This window comes from Pelophylax lessonae (assembly GCF_965119305.1).
Source record: "Pelophylax lessonae genome assembly, chromosome: 7".
Lineage (NCBI taxonomy): Eukaryota > Metazoa > Chordata > Amphibia > Anura > Ranidae > Pelophylax > Pelophylax lessonae.
In genome coordinates, this window is record NC_138774.1 from 187,039,263 (window position 1) to 187,065,738 (window position 26,476).

Genomic DNA, 26,476 nt, shown 5'->3' on the forward strand with positions numbered 1-26,476 from the left:
AAGCCAGTCACATCAGTCTCTGACCAGAGGAGCTTACACTCTAATGTCCCCACCACAATTGCATGTTATGATTATTATACACTAATATAGTTCTTTCGTATTCTGCAGTATTGTACAAAAAACACTAACCCAGTCACATCAGTCTCTGACCAGAGGGGCTTACACTCTAATAATCATAACATGCGATTGTGGTGGGGACATTAGAGTGTAAGCACCTCTGGTCAGAGACTGATGTGACTGGCTTAGTGTTTTTTGTACAATACTGCAGAATATGAAAGAACTATATAAATGTATAATAATAATAATTATAGCATGCGATTGTGGTGGGGACATTATACATTTATATAGTTCTTTCATATTCTGCAGTATTGTACAAAAAACACTAAGCCAGTCACATCAGTCTCTGACCAGAGGAGCTTACACTCTAATAATCATAACATGCGATTGTGGTGGGGAAAATACACTTATATAGTTCTTTCGTATTCTGCAGTATTGTACCAAAAGACACTAAGCCAGTCCCAACAGTCTCTGACCAGAGGAGCTTACACTCTAATGTCCCCACCACAATTGCATGTTATGAATATTATCCATTTATATCGTTATTTTGTACCCTGCAGTATTGTACAAAAAACACAAAACCAGTCACAACAGTCTCTGACCAGGGGAGCTTACACTTTGCCTACACCACAATCACACGTTATGGTTATTATACATTTATATAGTTCTATCGAATTCTGCAGTAATGTACGAAAAGCACTAAGCCAGTCACATCAGTCTCTGACCAGAGGAGCTTACTCTCTAATGTCCCCACCACAATCACATGTTAGGATTACTATACATTTATATAGTTCTTTCATATTCTGCAATGTTGAACAAAAAAACATTTAATCAGTTTCTGACCAGAGGAGCTTACACTCTAATGTCCCACCACAATCACACGCTATGATTACTATACATTTATATAGTTTTTGTTATATTCTGCAATGTTGTACAAAAAAAACATTTAATCCGTTTCTAACCAGAGGAGCTTGCATTCTAATGTCCCACCACAGCCACATGTTATGACTATTATACATTTATATAGCTCTTTCATATTCTTGAGTACGAACTACAATGAATCAGTCACATTAGTCTCTGACCGGAGGACCTTACACTCTAATGTCCCACCACAGTCACATAATAAGATTTATATACATTTTTATAGCTCTGACATATTGCGCACTGCCATACAGAGAATACTCAGTCTTTGCACCAAAGGAGCTTACACTCTAATATACCTACTACAATTATTATTAGAATATGGCGATATTAGTCAGAGCTATAAAAATATGTTCTGACACACACAAGCCACACAAGGTAATTAATCTATCAGAGGGTTTTTGAATTGTGGCAGAAACCTGAACAAACATGGGGGGGAAAAAATACAAACTCTATGCAAATATTATCCTTGATGGGAACCAAAGACAAGACCACCAGTGCTGCAAGCGAAGACCCCAACCACATAAGGAATTGCTACCCTGTCCTAGTAGTTTAGACAGCTCTTCCAGCTGTCTGCAGAATGATCCCACAGACACAACATTCCGTCAATGACAATGTGTAAAGTGCAATAACCAATCCTCGCTGCTCATTCAACTGCTTCACTGACAAAGCTGCCCATGTCTGCGTTCTCCCTGGAAAACAGCAAAATCTCAACATGTCCCATTGGGCACAGGGATTACTTTGACATTCTGTACAAGGATAATGGAACTAGACAGCTGGTACTCATTGTTTATAACCTTATTTTCTTGGTCTGCCTCAATTCGCCAGACAGGTGAAGTTACTGATGTTTAGCCATTTTTCTATTCTTGATGCGAGTTGGCCATTCTATTTAGGAAGTGGATGTTCCCCGGTAGAGCCATGCCAGGGGCAGTGCTGTTGCTTTGTGATTAGCATGAAGCACTGGGGTCTGGGTTCATATACCAATAGGACTTTATCTGCATGAAGTTTCCTCCAGCTGCTCTGGTTTCCTCCCATAAAGTAGAAACCCACTGGTAGGTTAATTGGCATACAAACAAACCGGCCCTAGACTGATCATGATGTTTTGCATGTTCTTTTATAGCGTAGTGAGGAAAATACTCTCAGGAGAGTGATGTACAATATGTCATAACTCTATAAATGTAAAATAATAGTAATAGTAAGTGACTGTGATGGGTACATTAGAGTGTAAGCTCCTCTAGTGCAAAAAGTGAAGTTAATGGTTTAGTGTACTCTACACAGCACTGCAGAAAATGTCAGCTTTACATAAATGTATCAGAATAATAATGCCTGTGGTGGGGACATTAGAGTGTAAGCTCTAGAGTCTAGAGTGTGATCTGGTTCACTGTGTTCTCAGTACAGCACTCAAAATATATCAGAGCCTTTATCATTGTTTAATAACAGTATGTGACTGGGGTGGGACATTAGAGTGTAAGCTCCTACGGTGCAGAACATGTACACCTGGTTCAGTGTGTTCTCTGTACAGCACTCAGAATATGTCAGAGCCTTTATCATTGTTTAATAATAGTATGCGACTGGGGTGGGACATTAGAGTGTAAGCTCCTACGGTGCAGAACATGTACACCTGGTTCAGTGTGTTCTCTGTACAGCACTCAGAATATGTCAGAGCTTTATCATTGTTTAATAATAGTATGCGACTGGGTGGGACATTAGAGTGTAAGCTCCTACGGTGCAGAACATGTACACCTGGTTCAGTGTGTTCTCTGTACAGCAATCAAAATATGTCAGAGCTATATCATTGTTTATTAATAGTATGTGACTATGGTGGGACATTAGAATGCAAGCTCCTATGATGCAGAACTTGTAGACCTGGTTCAGTCTCTGTACAGCACCCAAAATATGTCAGAGCCTTTATCATTGTTTTATAACAGTATGTGACTGTGATGGGACATTAGAGTGTAAGCTCCTACGGGGCAGAACTTGTACACCTGGTTCAGTGTGTTCTCAGTACAGCACTCAAAATATGTCAGAGCTATATTATGGTTTAATAATAGGAAGTGACTGTGGTGGGACATTAGAATGTAAGCTCCTATGGTACAGAACTTGTACACCTGGGTCAGGGTGTTCTCAGTACAGCACTCAAAATATGTCAGAGCTATATTATGGTTTAATAATAGGAAGTGACTGTGGTGGGACATTAGAATGTAAGCTCCTATGGTACAGAACTTGTACACCTGGGTCAGGGTGTTCTCAGTACAGCACTCAAAATATGTAAGAGCTATATTATGGTTTAATAATAGGAAGTGACTGTGGTGGGGCATTAGAATGTAAGCTCCTATGGTACAGAACTTGTACACCTGGTTCAGTGTGTTCTCAGTACAGCACTCAAAATATGTCAGAGCTATATTATTGTTTAATAATAGGATGTGACTGTGGTGGGACATTAGAGTGCAAGCTCCTATGATGCAGAACTTGTACACCTTGTTCAGGGTGTTCTCAGTACAGCACTCAAAATATGTCAGAGCTATATTATGGTTTAATAATAGGAAGTGACTGTGGTGGGACATTAGAGTGTAAGCTCCTCTGATGCAGAGACTGGTGAATTGTACGATGTTCTCTGTAAAACACTACGGAATATGTCAGCATTATAAATGTAAATTAGTAATAGTGTGTTATTTTGGTGGGGACATTAGAGTGTAAGCTCCTCTGATGCAGAGACCGATGAATAGTACGATGTTCTCTGTACAGCACTGCAGAATATGTCAGCATTGTAAATGTAAATTAGTAATAGTGTGTTATTTTGGTGGGGACATTAGAGTGTAAGCTCCTGTGATGAAGAGACTGATGAATGGTACGTTGTTCTCTGTACAGCTCTACGGAATATGTCAGCATTATAAATGTAAATTAGTAATAGTGTGTTATTTTTGTGGGGACATTAGAGTGTAAGCTCCTCTGGCACAGAGACCGATGAGACTGCAGAATATGTCACCGCTATAAAGACATTAGAGCAATAATAAAACATAAAAAAGCATAACTGATATTGATTACCATTCACATCAACTGACCTATCTATTCCCAGATGAAAAGCACATCCAGACACAGCTGCCCCAAACATTCCTGGTGACACACACATAGACCAAACCCTGCACACAACAGGACACCCGTATGCTAAAAGGCTAATAAAAATCAATTTAATAAGTTATCTTATCTCTCCAACATGTAATTACAACCTTAAACAAGATATAAAATCTTTTACCGCTCTCTCTGGCATGCCTGTAAACATTCGCTTAGTGAGAAAAACTTTTGATTTATTGACCAGCGGATGTAGTCGCAGCAGAGCAAAAAAAAAAGGTAAAAAAAAAAAAAAAGAGATCTCAGGCTGGTGAGATGGAGAGCTGCCTCAAGGCAAGGAACGGGTTAACCCACCCCAGGCTTGGCCTGGTTGGGACGGGGTTAAATGGCTCGCAGGACGGTGACAATAGAGATGTCACGGGGAAGACAGGTCTTGCTCTAGGCTGCGTTTTGAACGCAAGGTCGTTGTACTTACATGGTTGGGATTTTCTTTACGCGTTTCCAAAGCTGGGGATGGGGGGGCTTCCTAATTGTCCAAAGGCGACACTGGTGGCTAGCTTGCGATGACATCCGAGGCAAACGGGGTGGCAGTCAGCGCACTCCTGTTTGTGTGGCATGAGCTGGCGATGGAATAAACTGAATGGGCATTACAGCCTATAGAACATGCTGCAGTGCGAACTGAGAATTCTAAATTTTTAATACCCCGTCGGGAAGGGAGGAGGGCGGTGGGGGGGGGGGCAGCACCTCTGTGCCTCTATTCGGAGACTCCTATGATCTTTGCTCTCTGAAAGCTTTGAAAAGGAGAGTTGAGAAAAGTGCAAGGATGCTTTTCTTTTTCTTTTTTTTTTTCCCAAGTCAGACATGAAACCTCTAATGCATCCCCCCTCCTCCCTTTTTCCTCTGTGTCTGGGATCTAAGACGATGCAGTGAGCTCAAAAACCCTTTAATATGTGTCGCTATCCTCAGCCGTGTTAGAGTATTGCATCCAATTACCTCCCGGCAGGGTATGTCAGGACAATAGCCCAGACACTTGTGCTGTAATAACATTTGTCGTTTGCTGCATTAAAGCGGAAGAGAACACTTCCCAAATCCCACTGCCACATGCCAAAAAATGGATCATTTATTTATGGTCTCACAACATATGCCATGACTCTAGTAACCCTACTGAACAGGTCACCGCTATTACCTTCCCAGCCCCAAGATATAATTACTAAAGCTGCCTTCCCTTTCAAGCACATGCAAGGACTAGGTCTGGGATTTAAAAAATCACTGTGAAATAGCTTGTCCGAGGGAGGAACGAGTCAAACTATTGTGTCCCCCATGTTGATAAGCAGCCTGAAAAGCAGACAGAGAATAGAGACAGAGACAGACATGCGATAGGGGAGGAGGGCTAGATGTCCCACTTCTAATGTCTGCAAACCGTGACACACCAACGCAAGCTTTAACGACTCCATAGAAAACCTTCGCAGCATCGCAAACTTGCCCGACAGCTCTGCACCTACCTTAAACCGCCAGAGTGGTCCCAAGTATCCAGACATCGGTCGAGAAGAGAGAAGACAGTGCGTCCCACTTTGTTTTCTCTGGCTCACTACGAAGCGTCGAGGGAGGAAAGAGAGAAAAAAAAAATATATACATCAGCATCCGAGAAAAAGCCTCTGTTTTTTGGATCTCAAGGTTTTAGCAAGTCAAAATGTCCAACACAGCAGTGCATAGCATGTCAATGACTGTGGCCGGATGCAGATTAGCATTCAGAGGCTCTCTGCGCAATGAATAGCACCCTTTGATTAGAGACCTGAAGAACATGCCAGCCCAGAGCCTCAGCTTTCAGAAGAAGAAAAAAAAAAGAAAAAAAAAATCGAGGACGCTCAGTGCCAGAAGAATGCTCTCAGTGTTGGTACAAGGCAGACTTTTGATGAGTCACTGCAATGCAAACAAAGATGGCAGGAGTTTTTTTTTTTTTTTACTGTACTGTATGCTGATGGGGTGCTTAGTGGTGCCACAGCAACACAGACAGGGCTGAGGATTTATGGTGCAGTTTTGCATATGAATGACACTGTAAACTGCCTCCCCTGCCATCCAGTCCGGAGTGTCAAAGCATTTCAACTATTCCAAACAGTCTGCAAGGTTGGCAGAGATGGTGTTTAACTCCTGCGGCTGGGAGGGGAGCTGCGAATGAGCAGCAGGCATGGTTGCAAAAGCTGGAAGGGTGCCAGGAATTTTACTGTACAGTACTGCTATCTCCCCTTTCTATTCTCTCTCTCTCTCACCAGTTTTAGGAATGGGAGTTTCTATTAGGATCTGCTGCCCCTTTGCTGCAGGGCGGCAAGCACAGGGGAGCAGGGAGGGTCTGATTGCCATACCAGAGAGCTTGCACCCCTGACTTGATAATGTTTTGCAGGACAAAACCACAGCCATACCTGGGAACTGCCAAGATTTGACCCAAAAACTTTCAGGTGACACCCCACTATTCAGGGTCACCAATGCTGTTTGATTTTCTACTATTCTTGTTACTTGGGATCTTTTTTTTTTTACCACCCCTATGTTGTTTGTTTTTGTGTTTCAAGTGTTCCTCCAGCCTTTGATGCAGACCTTGCTTGATTCTGCGGCATATTGCTTTTTCAAACAGGCAAGTGTGTCTTCAGGGCTATTGCACTTCCATTATTGCTAAGTTTCAAAAGACAATTCACCCAATTTTCTTAAGAGATCTTGCTTACCAGCCACCTACAGAGTGCATTGATTCTGCTGCCTTCACAAACATGAAAGTCCAAAAAGAAGCCTATATGCCTCTAGGTTGTAAAGGAATTTGAAATTGTGATATTAAGTCGCACCTCCCACACAAACTTAGCCCTATAAACCCCCTCCTCCAATTTTAAGGGTTTGCGTTGATGGACTTTGTACTTGTCAATGGAATCAGTTTGACATTCATTTTAAGTGCTTCCAAGATCATTTAGAATTCTGACACGAGCATTTAACCTGCTTCAAGTGGGTTTTGCATTCCCATAGACTTGTATAGGAATGCAAAACATACTGAGAAATGTTAGAGAAAGAAAAATGTTCCTGACACTGGTACAGACGTGCTGACTCCAAACAAGATGGATCTGTGAATTCTCGCTGCACAGACATTGAGACCCAATAGAACAGGCAACAATTTTCAAATTTTCAGCTTAGTTTTGGTAATCTGGTGTTTGGTGTTCTGCAAAGAAATGCTGTAGACAGTGCTTTTTGAAGCAGCTGTGGTCTTCCAGCCTAAACCAGTCTGACCATTGTCTTCTGACTGCTGTTTTTAAGTGTAAAGCCCCGTACACACGCACAGATTGTTGGCCGTAAATTGTTGGCCAATGTCCGATCTGCCGATTGTAGGCTTGTTAGTATGATGCTTCCGACAACTAACTACGAATTTTGGGGCGAAAATCTGGTGTGCATGCTATAAAATTTTTGTTGGCCAACAAAGAACGGCCGGTTGTTCCTCAGTCAGTACAGATTTCGGCAGACAAAAATCAGATGAGCAAGACTGGGCATGCTCAGAGAAGAAAAAACACACGGAAAGTAAACCAGCACATGACATCACTTCTGAAGTTGGTTTTTGTTGGCCAACAAAAGTCCAGTGCAAGTCTAGAGCACATTTCAACCAACAAACAACACTGGACAAAAGACGGCCGATCAGTTGGCCAACAATCGGTGCGTGTGTACGGAGCTTTAGTCCAGAACGACTAAAACCCCTGTCTAGTTTTTATTCTCCTTTGGAAGATTTCCTCTGACTTCATGTTATGAAGATGGCATGGCAACAGCAATAAAATTCTAACAAAATCAAACTCTTCCCCGTGCCATCAAACAGAGTCTGTGCCTAGGAATTCCAAATTCAGAAAATCCTCCAAGTGATCATCTTTGGTTAAGCAACCCCCCTCTACTTTTGCTATAAGTTGTTTTACCCTAGCACTCGCCTTAAGAGTAGAACATAATACTGTAGTTTTGTGATGGCAGTTGGTAAACAATGTGGCTAAACAAATGCCAATGCTAGATTCTCAATCACGGCTTAATACATAATCCTCAATCATCCGGAATTCACACAAAGAAACACTTTACAAGGTGAAGATTATCTTGAAAAAAGTACAAAATGCGTACCAGCTTGACAGCTTGCTAAGCATAGGGGGAGCAAGCTATGGTCACGTGTGAAACTAGGCATTACATTAAATACAGATACACATGTTCAGTAAATGTTGTAATTTAAAGGCTAAATTCACCTTTCAGGGAAAAAAATAATAAATGTACATATTTTTGCAGAAGCCTGCAAAGCATTGCACCCTCAATCATTGGATCACGGGTGCAATGTCAGGCTCCTGCAGACAAGCTTTCAATCTGTACGTCTGTACGGGCTGTTAGTTTGGAAGCTGCAGGGCTTGTGCATGAACTATGAGTGCGCTGAACAGTGCCATCGCAGTTCATTGAAAAGTACAAGCTGTCTGCTGCAGTGGGAGATGGGACTTGTAGCTCTCTCATTCACAGATTCCAGTTTTCAAAAAATAACAGTGGATGCAAGCTGAGGATCTACCACACGCTGTCACAGGTGTAACATGCAACATGCACCAGAAGGTGAAAATATAATTTAAAGCAAGCAGTACATAAGGCTAATAAATACAGGAGTGGCAAGGCCCGCGTCCCTTAATCTATTCCAAAATAAGAAAGGTGTGTCCAGTGTGGGACTTCTGAAACAGGACAACCAAAAGCAGTCCAAATTATGGGTGGGCAGAAGCCACCGATGAATCTAAGATAGAACAGGTCTTGTCTAGAACAACCAGAAGGACCAATGCCTGATTGTAGACCAAAAGAGAAGAAGAAATTGTTACCAACAGAAAAAAGGAACTGCCAAAGACCCAGGTGAGGTCACAGAGGATCAACTTGATGCTCAGATGAGAATGCCCATTGATGGATCAAAATCTGGCCGGCTCAGCAGGGACAACATTCTTGAACCATGTATGGGCACTGTGGTTGTACTACAGTGGATCTACCAATCAACTTCTGTACAACTGCCCAACTGGAAAATTTCCTCTCAATACAGTGTATTCTAATTGACAGGGAAGTTTCCCCGCTGTCAGAATATGATGACACTGCGGGAGTATTCCCCATCCTCCTTAAATGTGTGGATGGAGTAATAGGGTCAGTTTTTTGTACTTTCCACCTGCTGGTGGAATGAAAAAAACAGACTTATCTATCAGTGTGTTCTGGTAGGGGGCAGTTCCCCTGTCAGAACACCATAGCTCAGCAGGGTAGATCACTGGACTAACATCTTTTGTGTTAGTACAGCAATCTGTCAGGTTTTTTTTTGTTCAGCCCACTGGGTTGAATGAAAAAAAAATAACTCCCTGTGTGTTCCTAGCATTAGGGAAAACTGGACAATGGGTTTAAAAGGTAAGACCAGATGGTCTAAATATAACAAAAGGCTTAAGCTGCCTGAACAAAAAAACTGAGCCAATTTCCCCATCCACACATTCAAGGTGGATGGGGGAATCCTCCCGGCTGTACTATTGCATTTTGACAGCAGGGAGATTGGTTTAAAGAATTTCCCATAGAGGCTGTGGATCAGCCGCAGCAGAATAGCCAAATTACAAATAATCTAAACCCACCAGGACCCCTGTATGCATGCAATTTCCCACAGGAGTTTCTGAATGCTGAAAATCTATAGGAACACAAATTCTTCAAGTGATTGTTTTTTCCTGACGTGCAAGAGATAATCACACCTAAGGGTACAAAATGTAATCTTCAGAATGAGTCTACAGGATGGAGAGGCCCAAAATGCAAAAAAGCCATGTCTCGAAAGGGAACAGAGCAGGAGAGAGTAACACAATATCATTTAGCATAGGGACCAAGTCACTCTGTCAAAGGGACAACTTCCAAGCATTCTTGTGAGTGAAGGTCTTACAGTACCAAGGTACTGTCCAACACAGTGCAGGTCAAGGGACCCACTTACACCAGATCCCCCCCAGTCTATGAAAAAGAATTACACAGAAATAAGATCCAGTGTTGTCAAGAGCTACCAATGCCTTTGAAAAATAGGATCAAGCTAAAAGGAGGGAGCAGGGGAAACTGGCTCCAACTGACTAACTCAGAAGGTCCCTCTGAAGGAGAGAGGAATATTGAGGAGCATTATCCAATGATATAGAGGTTCCCTGAGGAAAAGCAATGCCCTTGTAGGGAATAACTCCCAAGAGCAAGTTCCTACTAAGGACAGAACAGGGGGTTCCAAAGTGCAGGCAACCCGAGGAGGTCTGAATAAAGTCACAGCTATGAATAGTAGCACAGAAAACATGACACAGGGCAACCGAAATTGATGCCTTGTCCAAGTAATTAGCTTTTAAGCTATAGGGAATATCATGAGCATCCAAAAACCAAGAAGGCCCAATACTTGGGGACATATCTGCTTGTGTGAACAGCCCCACTTGAAGAAGTGGGGGGTGAATGTTCATGCCTAAATCTTGTTAGACGCGTTACCGGTAGTAGATTTATGACTTTTGGATCTACATTCTGCAGGACACAAGTTCAGAAACTTGCAACAGATTGTCACAACTAAAGCAGAAGGTTTTGGACATATGCTCAAACTGCTCTATAAAAAGGGGACCTACTCCAGGAAGCATTTTCACTTAGGAGTTTAATCCGTTCTGACATGGTTTGACATATCTGGATTACCATCAACACAGGATGGAGGGCTAAACTAGTCTTGACTTAAACTGTGATTTAAAGAGGGAATTCAACTTCTCATCAGTTAAGCTTCCAAAGTCCCCTTTCTAGTAGTAATGTCTGGTATAGTGGACCACTGGATCATCCACAATGGGCACAGGCCACCTATCAGTGAACAGAGTGAAATGCTCTGGCACAGTCTCAGGTGGGGCTCAGGACCTTTCAAGGCATTTCCAGTCTGAAAATTATCTGCAGCCACAAGAGCTCTAAAATACCCTAGGCCTATGACAGCAGGCTGATCCTCCAAATGCAGGGTAATAAGCACCACGTCAATAAGGTTTGAAACAGCCCTTTGTATATTGAGTCAACTGAAGGAGATTGCAGAGAAAGACTGTCAGGGATGGTGCCAGAGCATGCTTAGAAACCCTGTGGACAGAATGATCCAGCAACGTAGCACAAACAAACTGGGAAGTCCCTAGGAGACTTGGAGGAGGCCTTCGCCTTATCCAGTTGAACTGAAGATGAACCTACTTTAAAGCCAAACTCCAGGAAAATATACACATAAAAGACTCACTGGGGCCCAGTTTGGTTCAATCCGATGTTTCACATGCTATAGCAGACTGGACACTGGGGATGCCACAATGCAATCTAGTAGCACTGTCTATATTTACAGTAAGCCAGGTTATCTTTTGGAGAGACAGGATGGTCTTCCCTTTGCTAACAGAAAGAAACCAGCTTCAGTGCTCCACATCCCTTCACCACTCAAGAACCACCTTGCATTTTTCTCAATTAATATTACACAGGTTCTGATTGGCTTAGATGAGGAGGAGGGCTGATGGTGTCCTGATCTCTACCTCTGCCAATCAGATAGTATTGATTGAAAAAAAAATACAAGGCGGTTCCTAAATGGTGGAGTGACGAGTGCCCCAAGACTCTTGTTTCTGGCAGCAAAGAAAAGTCACTCCTGCCTCTTCGAAAGACGATACAGCTTACTCTAAGTAGCTAATGCTACCACAGTGCATTGCGACATCTCCAGCAGCCAAACCATTATAGCACATAGAGCATTGGATTGAACCAAGCTGGCCCAAAGGGGTTCCTTTATGATTACATATTTCTGGAGTTTAGTTTTAACAATAGGAGTCCCGGTTTCCAGATTACAGACATCAGTTCAATCTGGAGATATCATAAAAAAACATTCCAGAACCATCAGGGGAATATGGGCTGAGGTCACCTGTAGCAGCTGGACTACATGTTGCATTGCGTGGAGGTTAAAAAGCAGGCCCAATGTAAGGCATGGTGCGGAGTAAAAACCCGGAAAGCTGGCGTTCATGAGAGTTTTAGACCACTGTGGGCAACAGATTCCCCCCTAGGCGAGCAGTGGAAAGGAAGTGGAGACTGGATTTTCACTTGTTGCTTCAGGCACAGGAGCGGCAGTGGGATGGTGCTTCTTCTAGGCTGAATGTTGGGAAAGAGAAGGCAGAAATCTACCCAGTGGATGATGTCAGTGCTCAATCATTCATCCTTAACCGATACTGCAGTAAGACGGCAGTGGCGGGAAGTTCAAAGCAGGGCTCCAACCAAAAACAACAAGATAAAAATGATTAGCCCATTACAAGTTAAAATAACAAAACCATCCAGATATTTCACCTATAGTATTTTGTTTCTGACGTTAGATGTCTTTAGTCTGATTGGCCAGTGTCATTTAAATATCTGAGCCCAAGCTATCCTAGACCTGCCTCTATCCTGTGACTGGACAGTGAAAGGAGAAGCAGCACAGAGATCTACTCATCTCTCTATCACTCTGCCCTCATCAGCATGCTTTTTGTCAGCACATGAACATGTTGGCTCCTTGTACTGCTTCTTCCTCACACATTACAGACCCGCTGTACAGGGATTGCAAAAGGCTGATACCAGGTCATATTCAGGTCCCCAAGTTTCCTTTAACTTTAAATTGTTTGTGTTAAATTCTCCGTGTTGTGAGAGACACAGGACTCTGGTCTGGAACAACGGTTGTTTATTCAGCACTCTCTGTACAGCATTACAGGACAGCTCTGTATATCAATACATCTCTACATGTGTCTAAGATGGCCACTCTGCCCCTTGACCCTTCTCATCACTCCTGGGTGGAGCCAGCCTTAAAGTGACAGTACATGTGAAACCCTTCAGGTATACCAGTTTGGATTGGCTCGAACAATATCTTTCCATGGCAGAACAGTCTTCCCGCTGGGATTGCTGTAACAGACTGTAATAGCTTGTGCTACATAGAGTAAGCATTGTTGACTTACTGCAAGGGTACCAACTGCCAGAAAAAGAGAGAGTCACTTGTATGGCATTTCAGCCAGTCAGGAAAAGGCTTGTATTTTTTCAACTAAAACAGCTAATGATGGTGCGATTCCCCCATCAACACTGACTGTGTTAATGAGAGAATCTCTCCCGGGAGCGATTGTATTCTCCAGCGGGGGAGACAATTGGGGGAGCTGTCCCTGCCGGGAGAGAACACAGCAATGAATACTAGCGGCTATAGCCGCTGGCAATAATCACATAAAAAATCTGACAGGCTGGTTGTACTCAAGTTGACCGATCGATCAACTTGAGTAGAATCAGCCTGCCCATATATGGTTCGAATCTCGGCCGGTTCTTGCAAGATTCAAACCATCTATGGCCAGCTTAATATAAGATCTTTGATTGGCCAAGGTGGAGGAGGCGGCATCTGTCACAATCCATACTTTAGTTAATCGGAGAACACCTTGCAGAGCCCAATGCCCAAAGGTCAGATTCCAGGCTAGCCTCAGAATCTTTCAATCCAGCAGGCGCCAAAGCTGTTGCTGAAGATACGCCTCCAGATTGCTGCAGTTTAGAGACAAGCTCAAGCAGCATTTTGAAGTCTTGGCTGAAGACACAGAATAGAAAAATATCTACAGTGTACCACTGGTGTGCGCAGGCTATTGCATTAGGGTGTGCACCCCAGAGCACAAACACACGTGCATGTGCATCAGCAGAGCAGGGACGGTGTCAGTAGAGCAGAGGTTGGTGTCAGTTTTTATTTTTATTATTTTTTTACAATTTTATTTTTTTATTGTTTTTTTTTATAATATTATTTTTATTATTTTGTTACAATTTTTTAAGGAGCCCCGTTGAGGGGTTTTGGTGAAATATTAATGGTCTAAACAGACCTCTGATGTCTCACTTTTGAGACAGAGAAGGGTACTGAGGACAGAGCCTCCCCAGTCATTTTCTCTGCAGCCTCATCTGCACTGAACAGTGAACTAATGGGAAGTGCTTTGTGCTGAGTGGCTTCCTGTTCATTCACAAACTGAAGCATAGTGAACATAGTTTACTATGCTTCAGTTAAGAATGAACACAGGAGCTACTGGTACAGATCACTCCTTGTGTTCATTCAGAAAAGTAAGGGGCCGGTAATTAAATATTTACCGGCCTCTTCCCCTGCTCTCCATCCTGAAACATCCCCCACAGCATCTGGCAGGAGAGGAGAGGAGGGAAGCTGGCAGCACTGCAAGGGGGGGGGGATGGGAGCACCAGGAAGCAGGGGAGATTGGCACTGCACAGGGTAATTAGAGGGTGCCCAGGCACACCGGGAACACCCTGTGCGCACGCCTATGCAGTGTACCAAGTATTAATTAAAATGAAAAAACAGGAATGAAAAAGATAGCAAAAGTATAGTTCAACTTTTTTTCAGCAGCAGAGCCGAAGGGAAGGCGTTCAATCTCCTTTGACACTTCGTAAAAAAACAAAGGCACGATGGTTAGAAGCAGAGTTATATGGTCTGGCCTTCAACATTTTGCTTCCACTGGGCAGGCCAGGGTTCAAACCTCCTGTAGGCAACCAGCATATAATCTGACTATTTCAGAATTCCTGTGTCCCTCAATGGATAATACAGAAACATATTAGTATATTCAGACTGACTGAAAACCATAGATGGTGTGGCTATTTGAGTTTACCTCAGCCAATATGCAGCATGCAACAATAACTAAACAATGTGTACTGAAAACACAGGGCACAGATACAGCCTAAGGTTGAGGTCACACAGAGGCTTTCAAACAGCACATGGCAGGCGTGGATAAGCAATACTGCATTTCATTGTTACATTTTCAGGAATATAATATGGAGCTGCTTCTACAGCAAAAAAGCTAAACTCCTGTAGAAGAAGCATTTTTTTAAAACCCAGTGTGCATGGACCTTCAATCTGCTGGCAAGTTGTCAAAAGAATGGGGAAGGTGGGTTATTTGTTAAAAAAATTCTACATGCAGCATTTTAGCATGGCATTTTTTTAGATTCATAAAATACTGTGCTTAAAATGACACTAAAGACCTATAAAATCTATACAAATTTACTACTTAATAGCCCTGTAATCTACACCATATTGTCAAAAGTATTGGGACGCCTGCCTTTACACACACACGAACTTTAATTGCAACCCAGTCTAAGACTGCCAATAAATTACACAATCTTCCTGTCCAAATTTGCTTTAGATTTACCAAAACCCTATAATATGAGGTAAAACCTAAACACTTTCAATTTGTATGCAATCAGGTAGGTCCTTGCACTACATAGTTGAAGGTAAGTATATAAACAAAAAATGGGAAATATGGACTTTAAAGCACAAATTAAAAAAAAAAAATACACATTTTATTGATAACGACATAAAAACACATGTATACATGATAAGACTACAATGTAAACAACACAAAGCTATAGTGAGTAGACCAGTTCCAGCAAAGTCAGAGCCAGTGAGATAACAGAACCTGAGAATATGCCGTCGCAGGGATGGAATATGATGTAAACTGGCTAACAGCTCTACATGTTTCGCAATATTTTGCTTCTTCAGGAGCCTATACACATGTACGGTATATATTCTCTATAACAGAAACATTTCAATAAATATCCAAGTAAGAAACAAACAATGTACTGAACCGTATGAATAGGTAGTACAGAGGTGGATTTAACAAAAAATATATATTACCACTGTGCCAAGAGAGCCCTGGACCATAACCCATTAGGTATCAATACAGAAAGAATAAAATGTAATTTCACAGCTCCATAGAGAGTAATATAATAAAGGGCTAAATAAACTATATAAGGATTATTTAAAGGCAGAAATCGCCACCATTTTTAAAAAAATATTTAATGTTGTCCGTGATTTAATGTTACTTCTTGAAGAAAATTGGCTCAGATATCAATAGGTCTGTATCTAATTTCCAATCCACATATTCCTATTCTTCTCAAGCGATTATACGTCCTACAACAACTTTAGGTAACCGCTTTATACTTAAATCCAAAAAAATTCCGGACTTTACAAATAACTCGCATATCTGGGCATTTCTTACTGCCACTGTCAATGACATGAAACGTATGTCCATGGCCCTCTTCAAAGTAATCTATCTCCTCTACAACACCAGGCTTTAACCAAACTCCAGAATCATCTGGATTTGGTAATCAAACCCTCTGATAAGGGGGGAAACATTTGTTTTGCTTACTCATGAACAATATAAATCAGTGATGGCGAACCTTGGCACCCCAGATGTTTTGGAACTACATTTCCCATAAAACTAAACTACACTGCAGAGCACATGAGCATCATGGGAAATGTAGTTCCAAAACATCTGGGGTGCCAAGGTTCGCCATCACTGATATAAATGAATGTGTTTAGACATCCTCTCCAATAGACAATGGTACCGACAAATCTTTTTCACCCAGACCACAGAGCTCCAAGCAGAATATAAATTACTTATTGGCAATGCTTATCAGGGTGGGCTCACTGATAGAGACACATATGCTTATCTAAACAACCGCTTCACACAGGAAGCTACTTTCTACACACTGCCCAAAATTAAAAAAACCCTGTGTCACTCCCGGGTAGGCTCGGTCACTGAAAATGCCAGTAGGTTTGTGGACTTTTTTCTTATGCCTCAAGTGACCAGATTACCGTCTTACAGTATGTCAAGGACACAGTTGATCTACTTAAACAGATTGAGGGTATGGTGGTCCTTCCCGACACCCTGCTCGTGACTCTAGATGTCGAAGCTTTGTATTTGAGCATCCCTCATGAGCAGGATGTCGGAACGGTATGTACCTTCCTTTATGAACAGGAACGCACTCAGTTGCCTATCAATGAGTTCATTCTGAAACTTTTTTGGTACATTTTGACCCACAACTGGTTCATTTTCAAGGACTCCCATTACCTCCAGGTACAGGGCGTGGCCTTGGGCACACGTTGTGCGTGGGCTTACGCCAACCTGTACCTGGGGGGATTGAAGCGTGAGATTTTTTCCAACAATACCATGGGGGAGTTTATCAACCATGTGTTAATATGGTTGCGTTACATAGATGATATATTTATCATCTGGACAGGGACTAGCTTACTCCTTGAAAAGTTTGTAATGACTCTTAATACCAATACGTTCAATTAAAAATTCACTGTTAACAGTTATCCCAACGCCATTACATTCTTGGTCCATGAGATTTCAAAGGACCCTGAGAACTGTCTGACTAAAAGTCTTTACCGGAAGGAAACGGCGAGTAATACCATCTTACACGCACATAGTGCACACCCTATGGCATTAATTCAAAGTATCCCGTACACCCAATTTATCAGACTAAGAAGAAATTGCACCAATTTGCCAGACTTTAAATACCAGGTAAGTTTGTTACGCTAACGACTGTTACAAAGAGGATACACAAAATCCCTTCTACGTAAGGCATATAATAGAGCCCTCAAACAAACTCGTAACTCACTCCTTTATAAACAAAATAGTAAGAAAAATACCAATCTGACTGTTAAATTTATTACTAAATTTTCGGGCCAACAACAACAACTAAGGAATATTCTGTCTAACCACTGGCATCTTTTGCACAACGATCCTACCCTTAGGAAATACATTCGTAATCAACCTGAAATTGTTTCTAGACATGCTACATCTCTTTGTGACAGACTGACCAGCAGTCATTATGTCCCCCCTGTCCGACAGAAAACACACAAACAAAAATAAAGGGGATTTTCCAATGTGGACATTGTTCATTTTGCCCTTTGATACTTACTGGCTCACAGTTTGTCCTCCAAAATGGGGAGAAGTTTTATCCCCATTTTACGGCAGACTGTAGCACTCAAGGCATAGTCTATCTCATGATATGCAAATGTGGGGCCTTCTATGTTGGAAAGACTATTCCTCCATTTAGGCAGATTAAATGATCATGCCTACTATTCAGCAAATGGAAAAAATGCTTACTCCGGTGAGCAGAAATCTTGCTCTGTATCACAAATTCAACATGTCCATGTCTCCTTTCTAGTCCTGGGGGACTAGGTTATCCCCCAGGACCCCAGGGAAGGAGACTGGGATAGAAGAATACTACAAAAGGAAATCCTCTGGATAGAGCGACTTTGCGCTACCTATCATATGGGAATTAATGAGGCACATTCTTACAAGCCTTTTCTATGACTGACATTAGTCCTGCCTTAATCACTTTTTACACTTGTTTTGAGTCTGTTTTTGGACCAATCTTTTATTGATCAGTTTAATTCAGATTCCTCCTGTCCACATCCCCCAATCGACAAAACATTCAAACTATCATCCTCTTTTTTTCCCTCTTCCCCTTTGTCTATTAGCACCTAGGGTTATCCATCAGATTATACTTGTTAGTACTGATTAAATAACCTGGTGCTAAATCTTATCTGAGGGTTAGACAACTTAAGCCAAATTGATCGAGATGTGGTTTTCCATAATGTGTTATGTTTTTTGCCATCCCCTTGATGTGCTGCGAATTGTATTTTATAGCTAATGTTCTCTTAAGTTGTGCCTATACACACAATGCCTTTTTGTATATTTTTTTAATACTATTTGTTAATACTTTATGTATTTGTGTGTTTTATTTTGTTTATTTGTTAACAACTGGGCTGTGCCTGGCTGCTCTGTGCTGGACCACCTGCTGGACCTTGGGGTCGATGTGCAGCCAGGTAACTGCTGATTCTTTGTCAGTACCTATTCAATTGGCTACAAATGAGCATGCAGCACCATGGTGGCAACACCAGAGGGTGCCTTCCTCTGGTGGCGCCATCCCTGGGGACCGCTCTATGCTCTTCTTGTCTCTATGGGCGGCGACTTGATTGTGTTAATCTGCACATGTGCGGGGACATGGAGCATATGCGGTCCCGTCCGGTTAGGTAACCGATTGGGACATACATGAAGCCTTACAGTGTGTCAGATGCCTCCTCTATTAGCTGCTCCTACCATACCGTCATACCAAGGTCTCTTTACCAGCTATCGCAGGTACTTAGAAATCCTTTTTTGTCCATACTTGCGGTCTGTTTATTGTTGGGCTATGTTTAGCCCTGGTTTGACCTGTATATACATATACACTTGGTATATTGTTCTGTATTTTACTTTATCTCTACCGACTTAGTCCCTGTGAATCTCCAGGCTCCTAAAATGTATATGATGAACGATTTTGTGTGATGCAATTATTTCACCAACTAGTATACACCATTGTTCCTATCTAAAGCAATATTATCTTATGGTTAAGGTAAGATCCGGCTCTCTTTTTTCCTTTCTCTCATCTTTATCCACCCCACTTTTTCCAACCTCAGGTTCACCCCCTATCCTTCCTTTTTTCATTTGTTCTTATGCATGCTGGTTATGGTCCAGGGCTCTCTTGGCACAGTAGTAAAACATATTTTTTGTTAAATCCACGTATGTACTACCTATTCATATGGTTCAATACACTGTCTGTACATGAACATTGTTTCTTGCTTGGATATTTATTGATATGTTTCTGTTATAGAGAATATGTACAGGCAAATAAGCTCCTGAAGAAGCTAAATATTGTGAAACATGTAGAGCCATTAGCCAGTTAACATCATATTCCATCCCTGCGACAGGATATTCTCAGGTTCTATTATCTCACTCGCTCAGAACTGGTCACTAACTATATCTTTGTGTTGCTTACATTGTAATCTTATCATGTATACATGTGTTTTTATGTAAATTGTTAAAAATAAAATGTGTATTTTTTTGTTTTTTTAAATTGTGTCTTTAAAGTCCATGTTTCCCATTTTTCTATTAACATATTTAATCATTAGGACATGGCATGGGTTCTTACCATCTATACACCCACAGTACCAACCTGTGTTAGTGTAACTGTTAATTTCTAATATAGTTGAAGGTAAATCTAAAGGAAATTGAACAAGAAATTTGTATGGCCAGCCTTAGTCCGCAGTGTTCAATATTGAGTTGGCCCACCCTTTGCAGCTATAACAGCTTCATCTCTTCTTGGAAGGTTGTCCACAAGGTTTAGGAGCGTGTCTATGGGAATGTTTGACCATTCTTCCAGTAGTGCACTTGTGAGGTCAGGCACTGATGTTGGAGAGAAGGCCTGGTTCGCAGCCTCTGCTCTAATTCACACCAAAGGTGTTCTATTGGGTTGAGGTCAGGACTCTGTGCAGGTCAGTCAAGTTCCTCCACCCCAAACTCACTCATCCATGTCTTTATGGACCATGTTTGTGCACTGGTGCGCAGTCATGCTGGAACAGGAAGGGGCCATCCCCAAACTGTTTCCACAAAGTTGGGACCATAAAATTGTCCAAAATGTCTTGGTATGCTGACGCCTTAAGAGTTCCCTTCACTGGAACTAAGGGGCCAACCCCTGAAAAACAACTCCACACCATAATCCCCCCTCCACCAAATGATTTAGACCGGTGCATAAAGCAAGGTCCATAAAGACATGGATGAGAGAGTTTGGGTGGAGGAACTTGACTTGCCTGCACAGAGTCCTGACCTCAACCTGACAGAACACCTTTGGGATGAACTAGAGCAGGGACTGTGAGCCAGGGCTTCTCCAGCATCAGTGCCTGACCTCACAAATGCACTTCTGGAAGAATGGTCAACCATTCCCGTAGACACACTCCTAAACCTTGTGGACAGCCTTCCCAGAAGAGTTTAAGCTGTTATAGCTGCAAAGGGTGGGCCAATGTAAAATTGAACCCTACGGGCTAAGACTGGGATGCCATTAAATTTCATGTGCGTGTAAAGGCAGGCGTCCCAATACTTTTGTAAATATATATTTTGGTAATATAATTTCCTTGTAATGTTTTCCATGAACTCCTAAGCTGCTCACTTCCATCGGTTTGGATAGAGCAGTGCATGTAAGTTGGCATCATGTGCACTGCTCTATGTACGCTACAAATCCCATAGTCCATTTTGGGAGCAATCAGGAGAGGGTGGCTACATTCCTACATAAAGTGAGACCATGAACGTAGCCACCCTCTAACAGAAAGTCAGATCACAGCAGCCAAAAAATAAAAATAAAATTGGAGATTGGAGGAGGCTGGAGGCAAAATAAGGTATTTTTTAAATTGAAAGTAGTAGTAAAGCCTAACACTAACTATTCCTAAAAAACATTCCCTCCCCTCCTTCTACTTACGCTGTATAAAAGATCTGTAATACTTACCTTTATTTCATCCAGTCACATGGTCCTGCAGCCCCAACTCCCCTGTGTAAGGGAACGCTTGACAACAGCTGTGAATTTCAGGAGCTGTGATGTCACCCATAGGCTCCCATAGCCCAACCAATGCAGGCGTTCCTGCAGCAGTCATTCACTGACACAAGAGAGCCGGAGCTGCAGGATCAATGACCACAGCGGTTTAAAAATAGGTAAGTACACACAGATCATTTTTATACAGTGTATGCAATATAGGTAGGAGGACATTTTTAAAGAATGGTTAGAGTTAGGCTTTTCTTCCACTTTAAGAATACAAACTTTAATGGATTTTTTAAACCAGAGTTTAGTGTCACTTTAAGCTGCTCTGCAGGCCCAGCATGATGGAAAAGTCCCCATTCATCATGTTACCAGAGTTCCAGCGAGTCATGTTGTTCTTCTAGCCAGACACAGCCCTGAAAGCCCCAGTGTGACATCAGCCTACAGAGTAGAGTCCTTTAATCCAGATTGTATGCAGCGGTTTCTGGCTTGTTAGGTTTCATCAATGCAATATGTCATGACTGCTATGGAAAAAGGGGAAGAGATAAGATTGGACAAGTGCCTGCATATGTAATGAACAAATATGGCTTCCCCCATGTACCCCTTGTATCATATACCCCTATAAAGAGACATACAAGTGCTAACATTACAGCTGAACTAGGAGTTACATCCTTGGTTTAGACAAGAGATACTGAAAGCTGTCAGGCCTCACCAACAGACCATGTTTTGTAGGTCTGCTTACAGGAGCACATGGAAATGTTCATTTAGTGTTTAGTGTTCTAAGGAGGAATCCATGTACTAATGCTATAGCCCGAGGACAAGTTTTTGAATCGAAAAGCTTCCTAAAGCATAAAAGTGCTAGGGGACCACTATTTCCTAATACCACCTTGGGAGTGCTCATGTAAATACACTAAAGGCAGACCCTCCTGCTTATTACTCATTGAAGTTGATTTAATAAAGAACTAGAAAGTTGTTCACATTAAAAAATGAATGTTAACAAATAATGCAACCCTGAGTTCACTTGGAATATCCAGTCATGTGCAAGTGAAATAAAACTATCCTCCAGGAGAAAAAAGTCCCAATACCTACTCCACCTTACTTCATTGTACATAAAATATGTATAAAAGCCCTGATTATTGGTCATAAACTGTGGTCACATGACAGAGCAGGTCTTCGTTCTTCTGGTTGGTAGAGTCCAGTCTGCAGTGCTCATGTCACTTCTGAGAGACATAGACACTGCATACTGGCTATTTGGAGAGTCCATCACTGGGTCCTCAAAAGTTCACACAGGGTCCTGACGTTTTCAAGAGTAACGTCACAACAGGGAGTGGACACAAGCCTAGCCAGCTTAACAGCAGAAAGCATTGAGCTTCTGATATACTCGGTTTCAAATGCTGCTTTATGCATTGACATACCTCCTTAGAAACAGTCTGTCTGGACAGTATGGTCATGGCTGCTGACTTGGCACCATCCACAGATGGCTTAACTCTTCAATAAGACACAGAAGTTAAAGCGGAGTTCCGGGCACAGAAGTCATTTTTCACTGAACATACCCCCGGGACAGTCAGGGCTAGCACATTCCACAATGGCTAGCCTCTGATCTGTCCCGGTTCGCACTTACCTTTTAGAAGAAATACTTACTTATAAAATTTCTTCCATAGCGTTTCCATCTCTCTTGTGGGCAGCTGAAGCCGGCGCGGTCCTCTTCTGTGTCTTCTTCCGCGTCTTCTTGTCCCAGAATGCGCCTGCACCGGCCCCTCTCGTCACTTCCGGTGCTGCGCCACATTCCTCCACAGCTTCTGGGCATGCCCAGAAGTGACGAGCGGGGCCGGTGCCGTCGCATTGATTCCTGGGAGCGATGATGTTCAGCTCCCAGGAATCAGTGCAAGCCAGGAAGTGACGGGTGAGCCGCGGCGCTGAGGGAGGAAGTGAAGACTAGGTGAGTATCTTCGATCTTCAATTACAAGGTGAGTGAATAAAAAAAAAATCTAACTATCCAATTCTGTTTCAGGTTAAGGGGAAGAAGCGGACGGGCACAAAAAAAAAATATTGATTTTGTGCCCGGAACTTCGCTTTAAATCCAACATAATTTTGCTTCAAATAATTATAGTACAGAGGATGCTTTTCCAGTCTTTTGAAATGCCTGAAGATTAGGACTTTCCAAAGCCCTGTCTCTGCCAAGTACCAACACTGACTGAGGGAAAATGGAAGAAACTGGGAGGGTCTAGCTAGGACTGAACTAAAGGCACTACACAGGAGGGGAGGACAAAGGAGACATAAACAAGTTATAGTGGCCCCAAGCAACTACTAGATGCCGGCATACTACTGAATAATAACAACCTGATGCAGTTCAATACAACACATAAAAAATACTGTATATGTAAGAACACAATCAGTGGTCGCTGCTACCAGAAAAAGTTCCGCTGGAGATCATGCGATAACAGATTCAGTTATATTTTAGGTGTTGAATAGATTTTTTTTTTTTACTGTAGCACTGCCCCCTTGAGGACTGCTGGATAACACACTCTCAGGTCCCCCTGGGTTACTGTTAGTAACACTGACATCCACAGAATAACACTTTACTTCTTGGCTCAGTCAATGATCAATCCAGGGGTATGTGGTTGTCTTTGGTGTTTTATTTTAAATAGGGATGGGAGAAGGGAAGAGTGGGATACTCCAAATTAAACTATTCACAATGTCTGAAGATGCAGATTCACCTTGCCACTGGATGAATTTAGATTAAGTCTCTGTACAGACAAATTAGTTGAGTAGATTATCTTCAGAATACCTGCCTGGTATCCCCTTTCACTCCACTGACTGACAACTGTCCTCTGACTATCCTACACCAGGATGGCCCCCCTTAGGTCAGGCCCCTAGACATGATCCCCTGTACTCACGATACTGTTTTTTGAGGGTCTCCAGTCAGTTCTTCTGGACCTCTGGATTCAGTTCCTTTCCTCTGGTCCTCATGCCGACTGCCTGTGACTATGTGCCACTGCTACAGAAGAGGAGGCAGCCGCCACCCTCCCTCCGGGACTCTGCTCACTAGCCAAAGACCCCGCAGCTACTGGCTTTTATACAGTATCCCATAATGCACAGAGACAGCCAGTCTCCACCAATTACTGGGACTGTATCAAAGCCTGTGAACCCATTGGTTAGGTTTCCTCCCACTGTCCAACATGCCTCCCTATTGGACCAGTGTGAAACACTCTCTAGACCCAATGAATCCCACACTGAGCATACCTAACTCACAGATCCTACTCTTTCGTAGGCAATTTCCCTGCTGCTCCTCTGATAGTCAGACAGAGCAAAAACTATACTCTCTCACTAGCACCTACCTAGGAGGGTGCTACATTAGTTAAAAAAAAAAATACAGATTGGGTAGTCAATGGCTGCCAGCGCAGGTCGGATGCATGCCTGTTCGACAGAAGCTGGTCGTGAGACCTCTTCTTTAGAACAAACAGGTTTACACATGGAACGAAAGTTGCCTGGTTCCTACTGAACTGGCTGATTTCGTCCGATTTCCGGCCCATGTGTAAAAGGCTTAAAGTACAACTAAAAGCAAAACTTTTTTTTAGTTTTGAATAGAGTGGAGAGGGATTAGAACCCCTGTCAGTTTTTATTGCGGTCTGTGCGCTTGTTATATTCATCCTCTCGATTTGTCTTGTTTACCATTATTGAGAGTGAAAGTAAAAGAATATCCCAGTAATAGAGGGGACATTTTCCAATGGGGACACTAGTTCTGGTGACCCCCCCCCCCCCAAGGGATTCCCTTAATTTGCAGGAATTTTCTCTCACTTCCTGTTTTGGCTAGGTGACAGGAAATTACCACAAAAAAAGTGATAAGGTGCAAAGAGGTCCTAGATTGGACCAGTGGAATGAATAATGACCACAGTATTAGTAATATGAAATAATAACAGCAAAAAATGGTATAGTGCGATAGGTCCTAGTTAGCAATGGTCAATCATAAGGACCTGTGAGCCGTATTGATACAAAAATCTAGCCAAAAATTTATCTGCATCCAAGCGCTACAAAAAATAAGGTGAAAAAAGTCCATAGTCCATAGTCCAAAGTTCACAAAAATTAGAAGTGCAACGTTCAGTGGGTGATTCTTGCGGTGATCCAGGTGTCTCAGTGCCGGGTGAGGAAACAGTGCTCCCCCCTTCCTATCTTTCCCGCACTCACCGGAAATCGGCACCCCTGCAGGGGTAACCAGCGTGTAGGTGGCAAGGTATGCCTTCAAATGGGTAATGCTCCTATGTGCCAATCTCTCCAGTGATAGATTCTGAATCCTCTTATCTCATATGTATTATAAATAAAGCGATCTCAAATACAGTGCATGTCCATCAGTGATATTTCCGGGGTCATATATAGGAGAAAAGAGCCTCATATTGTGACGTACTATTAAAAATATTTTCCTTTATTGAATCATATAAGCATAGTACTCACATTTGGTATCGGTAAAACGAGCGACAGTGTTAGGGACCGCAAGACCCTCTTTCGCGGTGACTAACTATTGTTTAACCCTTTCTTGGTGAACAATACATAGCCCATAGACCATTACCTTCACCTATCTGGTCACCTTTACCACGGAGCACTTTATATATATGTTTCTTTTTGATATACATTTCTTTGACTGGTTTATTCATCCACTGTTTACACCGTTGCACTTTATATTTATACTGTTTATGAGGTTTTTACCTATAGTAGTCATATATGTTTTTATCTTTGCATATGAGTTACTGCAATTGAGTGTGCAATTTATATTTATATTATTTATATTATTTATGAGGTTCTTATCTATAGTAGCCTTAAATTTCTGCATATGAGTTACTGCAATTGATTGTGATATTTATACTTTACACATTATACACACCCATAGGCAGTGCCAGTTACCTCATTACCCTTAACATACTTGAATATTGACCTCACAGTCTATATTTCTGAGGTAGGCAGCAGCCGTTCCACTCATTTCTCCATAGCGCGGATACTCCCACTTATACATAGGCAAATGGCCACACCCCTGTCACGCCCCCTTAACGGAGAATTATACAAAAAAAAAAAATGATTAGTTAAAGTGGAGTTCCAGCCTGTAAAAAAATGTATTTATTAAAAGTCAACAGCTACAAATACTATAGCTGCTGACTTTTAATATAAGGACACTTACCTGTCCGGGGGCCCTGTGATGTCGGCACAGCTATCCAATTTGTCAATCACCTTTGGGTGCAGGCGGCGGCATCTTCACTAAGGGAAACAGGAAGTGAAGCCTTGC

General features: G+C 42.2%; 1 protein-coding gene across 4 annotated transcripts in view; it reads right to left on the minus strand.

Moving 5' to 3' along the window:
- The window catches only part of NACC2 (NACC family member 2), a 260,461-nt gene that overhangs the window by 61,648 nt on the left and 172,337 nt on the right, over positions 1-26,476 (minus strand). For all 4 annotated transcript variants that reach the window (XM_082262813.1, XM_082262812.1, XM_082262811.1 and 1 more), the window contains one exon: positions 5,550-5,635. The gene's annotated coding sequence lies outside the window, so the exon portion shown is untranslated. The remainder of the gene's footprint in view (positions 1-5,549; positions 5,636-26,476) is intronic.